The sequence below is a fragment of the Triticum aestivum genome, chromosome 2A, assembly GCF_018294505.1.
Source record: "Triticum aestivum cultivar Chinese Spring chromosome 2A, IWGSC CS RefSeq v2.1, whole genome shotgun sequence".
In the NCBI taxonomy this organism is placed as follows: Eukaryota; Viridiplantae; Streptophyta; class Magnoliopsida; order Poales; family Poaceae; genus Triticum; species Triticum aestivum.
Genome location: NC_057797.1, coordinates 705,259,595 through 705,268,602, shown reverse-complemented (window position 1 = coordinate 705,268,602; position 9,008 = coordinate 705,259,595). Strand labels below are relative to the sequence as shown.

Genomic DNA, 9,008 nt, shown 5'->3' with positions numbered 1-9,008 from the left:
ACTCGCTCAGAATAAGGTCCGCACAGCGAGAAATCTGCACCTTAGGACGCACAAGAACAACTGCGAGGCCAGAATAGCAAGCGAAAGGGAAATTGCAGTACCAAATGTTGGGCCTTCCTTGCACACCGGCTGGGGGTGGGGGTGGGGGAGTGGGGTGGGGGGAGAAGACGAGACAGAGGACACAAGAGAGACTCGACGAGCAGGACGCGGTGATTTTGGGACAGAGCTTGGGTACCTCTCCTGCCTTTGGGTGAGTGACATGTGGGCCGGCCACTTGCTGGGCCCGCTTGTCATTGACACAGACGCATCACTGAAGCTCGGTCGGTTATTTTGGGACCGGGTGTACTGCCTCGTCACCCTGTAGGACTCCGTGTTCACAGGTTTGTTGCTTCTTTCGGGTGGGAATGTGTGGTGTGGAGGAGTGGCTTCTTTTCTCACTGCGCGATGGAGGTGTGATTCTTTTTATTTTAATAAAGTGCAGTGTGTGCATGTATTCCAAAAACCAAGCTTTGTAAAGTTTGGCTAACTCTACACAGAATATATTTATATCTATAATGCCAAATAAATATCATTAGATAATACCAACTTTCTGATTATTTTAGAGCAACTACAATGGGGCGACCCATTTTGTCCGCCTGCAATTCATTTGGGTCCGCGCGGACAAAAGTGGATGCTCAACGCGCCGAACAAACACAAATCGAGTACGCCTGGCGTCCGCGACGATCCATTTCCGGCCCAAAATTGCGCCTGAAATGTGTCGGCGCGGACGAAAACGGACGCGCCGCGCGTCTCCTCGGTGTCCGTCGCGGCCCTACTTGTAGGCCACCCAACTACCGCTCGCCGTCTAATTTATGACGACCACCGACGATGGGCCCACTAGTCAGCCAGTGGAAGCGTCCTTTTTTAACCACGCGTGCGGTGGGGCCGGCCTCATCCACTTCCGTCCACATCTGGCCCCCACCACCCTCTTGTGCTTCCTCGCCGGCGACACCACCAAACCCTAGCAAGCACTTGGCCTCTTCGACATCAGCCGCGTCAAGGGTAAGTGCACCCGCGGTGCCTCATCCTCCCGTGCTCCTCCTCCCCCTCCTCCTCCGTCGCCGGCGCGTGTCCGCCCAGGTTGCCGATGTCTGCACATCTCGGTGCACCAAGCACGGTGGCACTGGGAGTACAGGCAGCCGCTGCCCTACCCCGACATCACGCTGCCGCACCGCTGGCACCTGGATCCGCACCAGATCCCGGTGTCGGCGGTTCCGCGAACCTACTACCTCTTGAGCTTGTGTTGGTCTTTCTCTTGAAGAGGAAAGGGGGTGCGGCAAAGTAGAATAAGTATTTTCCTCGGTTTTGAGAACCAAGGTATCAATCCAGTATGAGACAACGCGACAAGCCACCGAATACCTGCACAAACAAACACCAACTTGCACCCAACACGATAAGGGGTTGTCAATCCCTTCACGGTTATTTACAAAGTGAGATCTGATATAGATGGATAAATGGTAAAGTAATATTTTTGGTATTTTTGGTTTATGGAACAGAAAGTAAAAGATTGCAAAGAAAGTAAATCGGAAACTAAAATTATAGATCGGAAACTTATATGATGGAAAATAGACCCGGGGGCCATAGGTTTCACTAGAGGCTTCTCTCAAGATAGAAATTATTATGGCGGGTGAACAAATTACTGCCGAGCAATTGATAGAAAAGTGCAAAGTTATGACGATATCTAAGGCAATGATCATGAATATAGGCATCACGTCCGTGTCAAGTAGACCGAAACGATTCTGCATCTACTACTATTACTCCACACATCGACCGAGTCTTGCATGCATCTAGAGTATTAAGTTCATAAGAACAGAGTAATGCATTAAGTAAGATGACATGATGTAGCGGAATTAACTCAATCAATATGATGAAAACCCCATCTTGTTATCCTTGATGGCAACAATACAATATGTGTCGGTTCCCCTTCTGTCACTAGGATCGAGCACCGCAAGATTGAACCCAAAGCTAAACACTTCTTCCATTGAAGAAAAAAACCAATCTAGTTGGCCAAACCAAACCGATAATTCGAAGAGACTTGCAAAGATATCAAATCATGCATAAAAGAATTCAGAGGAGATTCAGATAATATTCATAGATAAGCTGATCATAAATCCACAATTCATCGGATCTCGGTAAACACACCACAAAAGAGTATTACATTGAATAGATCTCCAAGAACATCGAGGAGAACATGGTATTGAGAATCAAAGAGAGAGAAGAAGCCATCTAGCTACTAGCTATGGACCCGTAGGTATGTAGTAAACTACTCATGCTTCATCGGAGAGGCAATGGTGTTGATGTAGAAACCCTCCGTGATTGAATCCCCCTCTGGCAGGATGCCGGAAAAGGTCCCTAGATGAGATCTCACGGGTGCAGAAGGTTGCGGCGGTGGAAAAGTGGTTTCGTGGCTCCCCTGAAAGTTTTCGGGGTATAAGAGAATATATAGGAGGAAGATCTAGGTCAGGCGCCACCGAGGGGCCCACAAGGTCGGGGGGCGCGCCCTCCACCCTTGTGGCCGCCTCGTGGCTTGGCTCTTCTGACTTGCACTCCAAGTATTCTAGGTGTCTTCTGGTCCAAGAAAAATCATCGCCAAAGTTTTATTCCGTTTGGACTCCGTTTGGTATTCCTTTTGTGCGAAACTCTAAAGCAAGAAAAAAAACATAAACTGGCACTGGGCTCTAGGTTAATAGGGTAGTCCCAAAAATCATATAAAATAGCATATAAATGCATATAAAACATCCAAAACAGATAATATAATAGCATGGAACAATCAAAAATTATAGATACATTGGAGACGTATCAGGACCCAGCGGGCGCACGATGAGGAGGTGCGCAGGCGCCGGGCGCAGCGGTGAATGCCCGAGTATGCCACCGACTCTCCCAACTAGGAGGCTTGGTTTGCCCTCGAACAGGAGGAACAATGGCGGCTAGGCGTTGACGCCAACCCGCCGCCGTTTCCACCGTCGCCCCCGCGGGTAGAGACGGAGGAAATGGAGGCAGAGACAGAGTACCAAGCCACCCTCGAGGAGGCCCTGCAGCACGCGTTGGAGGCTAGCCGGCTCGAGGAGGACGCGCATTGGGATGGGCTGGAGCAAGCCCTTGCTTTGTCGGCGGCGGGGGCCTCCGTCCACACCCCGCTCTTCGTCACACCTCCGCCACCGCCGCCACCCGTCCTCGAGCCCAAGCCGGATCTAGAGCCGACGCGGAAGCGCTCCCCGCCCCCACCCACTTGGCCGGAGGAGGCCTACACATGGACCGACCAGTACCGCGAGTGGGTGAGCGCGCCTTCGGTCCACTACGCCGCGACGCCGGAGGAGGCATGTTGGGGAACGCAGTAATTTCAAAGAATTTCCTACGCACACGCAAGACATGGTGATGCATAGCAATGAGAGGGGAGAGTATCGTCTACGTACCCTCATAGACCGTAAGCGGAAGCATTATGAAAACGCGGTTGATATAGTCATACGTCTTCACGATCGACCGATCTAGCACCGAAGGTACGGCACCTCCGTGATCTGCACACGTTCAGCTCGGTGACGTCCCACGAACTCACGATCCAGTAGAGCTTCGAGGGAGAGTTTCGTTAGCACGATGGCGTGATGACTGTGATGATGATGCTACCAGAACATGGCTTCGCCTAAGCACCGCTACGATATAACCGAGGTGGATTATGGTGGAGGGGGGCACCACACACGGCTAAAAGATCAATGATCAACTTGTGTGTCCATGGGGTGCCCCCCTCCCCCGTATATAAAGGAGTGGAGGAGGGGGAGGGCCGGCCCTCTCTATGGCGCGCCCTAGGGGAGTCCTACTCCCTCCGGGAGTAGGATTCCCCCCTTTCCTAGTAGAAGTAGGAGCCCTTCCAAGTAGGAGTAGGAGAGGAAGGACGGAGGGGAGAGGGAGGAAGGAAAGGGGGGCCGGCCCCCTTCCCAATTTGGATTGGACTTGTGGGCGCGCCTCCCTCTTTTCCCTTCCCTCTCCTCTATTCCACTAAAGCCCAATAAGGCCCATATACTCCCCGGGGGGTTCCGGTAACCTCCTGGTACTCCAGAAAAATGCCCGAACCACTCAGAACCATTTCGATGTCCAAATATAGGCTTCCAATATATCAATCTTTATGTCTCGACCATTTCGAGACTCCTCGTCATGTCCGTGATCAAATCCGGGACTCCGAACTACCTTCGGTACATCAAAACACATAAACTCGTAATTCCGATCGTCACCGAACGTTAAGCGTGCGGACCCTACGGGTTCGAGAACTATGTAGCCATGACCGAGACTCATCTCCGGTCAATAACCAATAGCGGAACCTGGATGCTCATATTGGTTCCTACATATTCTACGAAGATCTTTATCCGTCAAACCGCACAACGGTATATGTTGTTCCCTTTGTCATCGGTATGTTACTTGCCCGAGATTCAATCACCGGTATCTCAATACCTAGTTCAATCTCGTCATCGGCAAGTCTCTTTTATCATTCTGTAATGCAACACCCCGTAACTAACTCATTAGTCACATTGCTTGCAAGGCTTGTAGTGATGTGCATTACCGAGAGGGCCCAGAGATACCTCTCCGACAATCAGAGTGACAAATCCTAATCTCGATCCATGCCAACTCAACAAACACCATTGGAGACACCTATAGAGCACCTTTATAATCACCCAGTTACGTTGTGACGTTTGGTAGCACACAAAGTGTTCCTCCGGTATTCGGGAGTTGCATGATCTCATAGTCATAGGAACATGTATAGTTATAGAGAAAGCAAAAGCAACAAACTAAACGATCATCGTGCTAAGCTAACGGATGGGTCAAGTCAATCACATCATTCTCTAATGATGTGATCCCGTTAATCAAATGACAACTCATGTCTATGGTTAGGAAACATAACCATCATTGATTCAACGAGCTAGTCAAGTAGAGGCAGACTAGTGACACTCTGTTTGTCTATGTATTCACACATGTACTAAGTTTCCGGTTAATACAATTCTAGCATGAATAATAAACATTTATCATGATATAAGGAAATATAAATAACAACTTTATTATTGCCTCTAGGGCATATTTCCTTCAGTCTCCTACTTACACTAGAGTCAATAATCTAGATTACATTGTAATGATTCTAACACCCATGGAGTCTTGGTGTTGATCTTGTTTTGCTCGTGAGAGAGGCTTAGTCAACGGGTCTGCAACATTCAGATCCGTATGTATCTTGCAAATCTCTATGTCACCCTCCTTGACTTGATCGCGGATGGAATTGAAGCGTCTCTTGATGTGCTTGGTTCTCTTGTGAAATCTGGATTCCTTTGCCAAGGCAATTGCTCCAGTATTGTCACAAAAGATTTTCATTGGACCCGATGCACTAGGTATGACACCTAGATTGGATATGAACTCCTTCATCCAGACTCCTTCATTTGCTGCTTCCGAAGCAACTATGTATTCCGCTTCACACATAGATCCCGCCACAACGCTCTTCTTGGAACTGCACCAACTGACAGCTCCTCCATTTAATAAAAACACGTATCCGGTCTGTGACTTAGAGTCATCCAGATCAGTGTCAAAGCTTGCATCGACGTAACCGTTTACGACGAGCTCTTTGTCACCTCCATATACGAGAAACATATCCTTAGTCCTTTTCAGGTATTTCAGGATGTTCTTGACCGCTGTCCAGTGATCCACTCCTGGATTACTTTGGTACCTCCCTGCTAAACTTATAGCAAGGCACACGTTAGGTCTGGTACACAGCATTGCATACATGATAGAGCCTATGGCTGAAGCATAGGGAACACCTTTCATTTTCTCTCTATCTTCTGCAGTGGTCGGGCATTGAGTCTGACTCAACTTCACACGTTGTAATACAGGCAAGAACCCTTTCTTTGCCTGATCCATTTTGAACTTCTTCAAAACTTTATCAAGGTATGTGCTTTGTGAAAGTCCAATTAAGCGTCTTGATCTATCTCTAGAGATCTTGATGCCCAATATATAAGCAGCTTCACCGAGGTCTTTGATTGAAAAATTCTTATTCAAGTATCCTTTTATGCTATTCAGAAATTCAGTATCATTTCTGATTAACAATATGTCATCTACATATAATATCAGAAATGCTACGGAGCTCCCACTCACTTTCTTGTAAATACGGGCTTCTCCAAAAGTCTGTATAAAACCATATGCTTTGATCACACTATCAAAGCGTATATTCCAACTCCGAGAGGCTTGCACCAGTCCATAAATGGATTGCTGGAGCTTGCACACTTTGTTAGCACCTTTTGGATCGACAAAACCTTTTGGTTGCATCATATACAACTCTTCTTTAAGATATCCATTAAGGAATGCAGTTTTGACATCCATTTGCCAAATTTCATAATCATAAAATGTGGCAATTGCTAACATGATTCGGACGGACTTAAGCTTTGCTACGGGTGAGAAGGTCTCATCGTAGTCAACTCCTTGAACTTGTCGAAAACCTTTTACAACAAGTCGAGCTTTGTAGACAGTAATATTACCGTCAACGTCAGTCTTCTTCTTGAAGATCCATTTATTCTCTATGGCCTGCCGATCATCGGGCAAGTCAACCAAAGTCCATACTTTGTTCTCATACATGGATCCCATTTCTAATTTCATGGCTTCAAGCCATTTTGCGGAATCTGGGCTCATCATCGCTTCCTCATAGTTCGTAGGTTCATCATGGTCAAGTAACATGACTTCCAGAACAGGATTACCGTACCACTCTGGTGTGGATCTTACTCTGGTTGACCTACGAGGTTCGGTAGTAACTTGATCAGAAGTTTCATGATCATCATCATTAGCTTCCTCACTTACTGGTGTAGGAATCACTCGAACTGATTTCAGTGATGAACTACTTTCCAATAAGGGAGAAGGTACAATTACCTCATCAAGTTCTACTTTCCTCCCACTCACTTCTTTCAAGAGAAACTCCTTCTCTAGAAAGGATCCATTCTTAGCAACGAATATCTTGCCTTCGGATCTATGATAGAAGGTGTACCCAACAGTCTCCTTTGGGTATCATATGAAGACACATTTCTACGATTTGGGTTCGAGCTTATCAGGTTGAAGCTTTTTCACATAAGCATCGCAGCCCCAAACTTTAAGAAATGACAACTTGGGTTTCTTGCCAAACCACAGTCCATAAGGTGTCGTCTCAACGGATTTAGATGGTGCCCTATTTAACGTGAATGCAGTTGTCTCTAAAACATAACCCCAAAACGATAGTGGTAAATCAGTGAGAGACATCATAGATCGCACCATATCTAGTAAAGTACGATTACGACGTTCGGACACACCATTACACTGTGGTGTTCCAGGTGGCGTGAGTTGCGAAACTATTCCGCATTGTTTCAAATGAAGTCCAAACTCATAACTCAAATATTCGCCTCCACGATCAGATCGCAGAAACTTGATTTTCTTGTTACGATGATTTTCCACTTCACTCTGAAATTCTTTGAACTTTTCAAATGTTTCAGACTTATATTTCATCAAGTAGATATACCCATATCTACTCAAATCTTCTGTGAAGGTGAGAAAATAACGATATCCGCCGCGAGCTTCAATGTTCATTGGACCACATACATAAGTATGTATGATTTCCAATAACTCTGTTGCTCGCTCCATTGTTTCGGAGAATGGAGTTTTAGTCATCTTGCCCATGAGGCATGTTTCGCAAGTACCAAGTGATTCATAATCAAGTGATTCCAAAAGTCCATCAGAACGGAGTTTCTTCATGCGCTTTACACCAATATGACCTAAACGGCAGTGCCACAAATAAGTTGCACTATCATTATCAACTCTGCATCTTTTGGCTTCAATACTATGAACATGTGTATCACTACTATCAAGATTTAGTAAGAATAGACCACTCATCAGGGGTGCATGACCATAAAAGATATTACTCATATAAATAGAACAACCATTATTCTCTGATTTAAATGAATAACCGTCTCGCATCAAACAAGATCCAGATATAATGTTCATGCTCAACGCTAGCACCAAATAACAATTATTTAGGTCTAAAACTAATCCCAAAGGTAGATGTAGAGGTAGCGTGCTAACGACGATCACATCGACTTTGGAACCATTTCCCACGTGCATCGTCACCTCGTCCTTAGCCAATCTCCGCTTAATCCGTAGCCCCTGTTTCGAGTTGCAAATGTTAGCAACTGAACCAGTATCAAATACCCAGGCACTACTGCGAGCATTAGTAAGGTACACATCAATAACATGTATATCAAATATACCTTTCACTTTGCCATCCTTCTTCTCCACCAAATACTTGGGGTAGTTTCGCTTCCAGTGACCAGTTCCTTTGCAGTAGAAGCACTCAGTCTTAGGCTTAGGTCCAGACTTGGGTTTCTTCACTTGAGCAGCAACTGGCTTGCTGTTCTTCTTGAAGTTCCCCTTCTTCCCTTTACCCTTTTTCTTGAAACTGGTGGTCTTGTTGACCATCAACACTTGATGCTCTTTCTTGATTTCTACCTCCGCAACCTTTAGCATTGCGAAGAGCTCGGGAATCGTCTTATCCATACCTTGCATATTATAGTTCATCACGAAGCTCTTGTAGCTTGGTGGCAGTGATTGAAGAACTCTGCCAATGACACTATCACCAGGAAGATTAACTCCCAGTTGAGTCAAGTGGTTGTGGTACCCAGACATTCTGAGTATATGTTAACTGACAGAACTATTCTCCTCCATCTTGCAGCCGTAGAACTTATTGGAGACTTCATATCTCTCAATCCAGGCATTTGCTTGAAATATTAACTTCAACTCATGGAACATCTCATATGCTCCATGACGTTCAAAACGTCGTTGAAGTCCCGGTTCTAAGACGTAAAGCATGGCACACTAAACTATCGAGTAGTCATCAGCTTTGCTCTGCCAGGTGTTCATAACATCTGGCGTTGCTCCTGCAGTGGGTTTGTCACCTAGCGGTTGTTGACGCATATGTCTCTCGATGTGGT

At 46.2% G+C, this 9,008-nt stretch overlaps 1 protein-coding gene across 3 annotated transcripts in view; it reads right to left on the bottom strand.

The window, feature by feature from the left end:
- LOC123190385 (factor of DNA methylation 1) overlaps nucleotides 1-199 on the bottom strand; it is a 4,190-nt gene extending 3,991 nt beyond the window's left edge. For 2 of the 3 annotated variants that reach the window (XM_044603010.1, XM_044603012.1), the window contains exon 1: nucleotides 102-199. The gene's annotated coding sequence lies outside the window, so the exon portion shown is untranslated. Of the gene's footprint in view, nucleotides 1-40 lie in introns of all 3 variants that reach the window. The other variant, XM_044603011.1, reaches the window with a different exon arrangement.
- Between the last annotated feature and the right edge of the window lie 8,809 nt (nucleotides 200-9,008).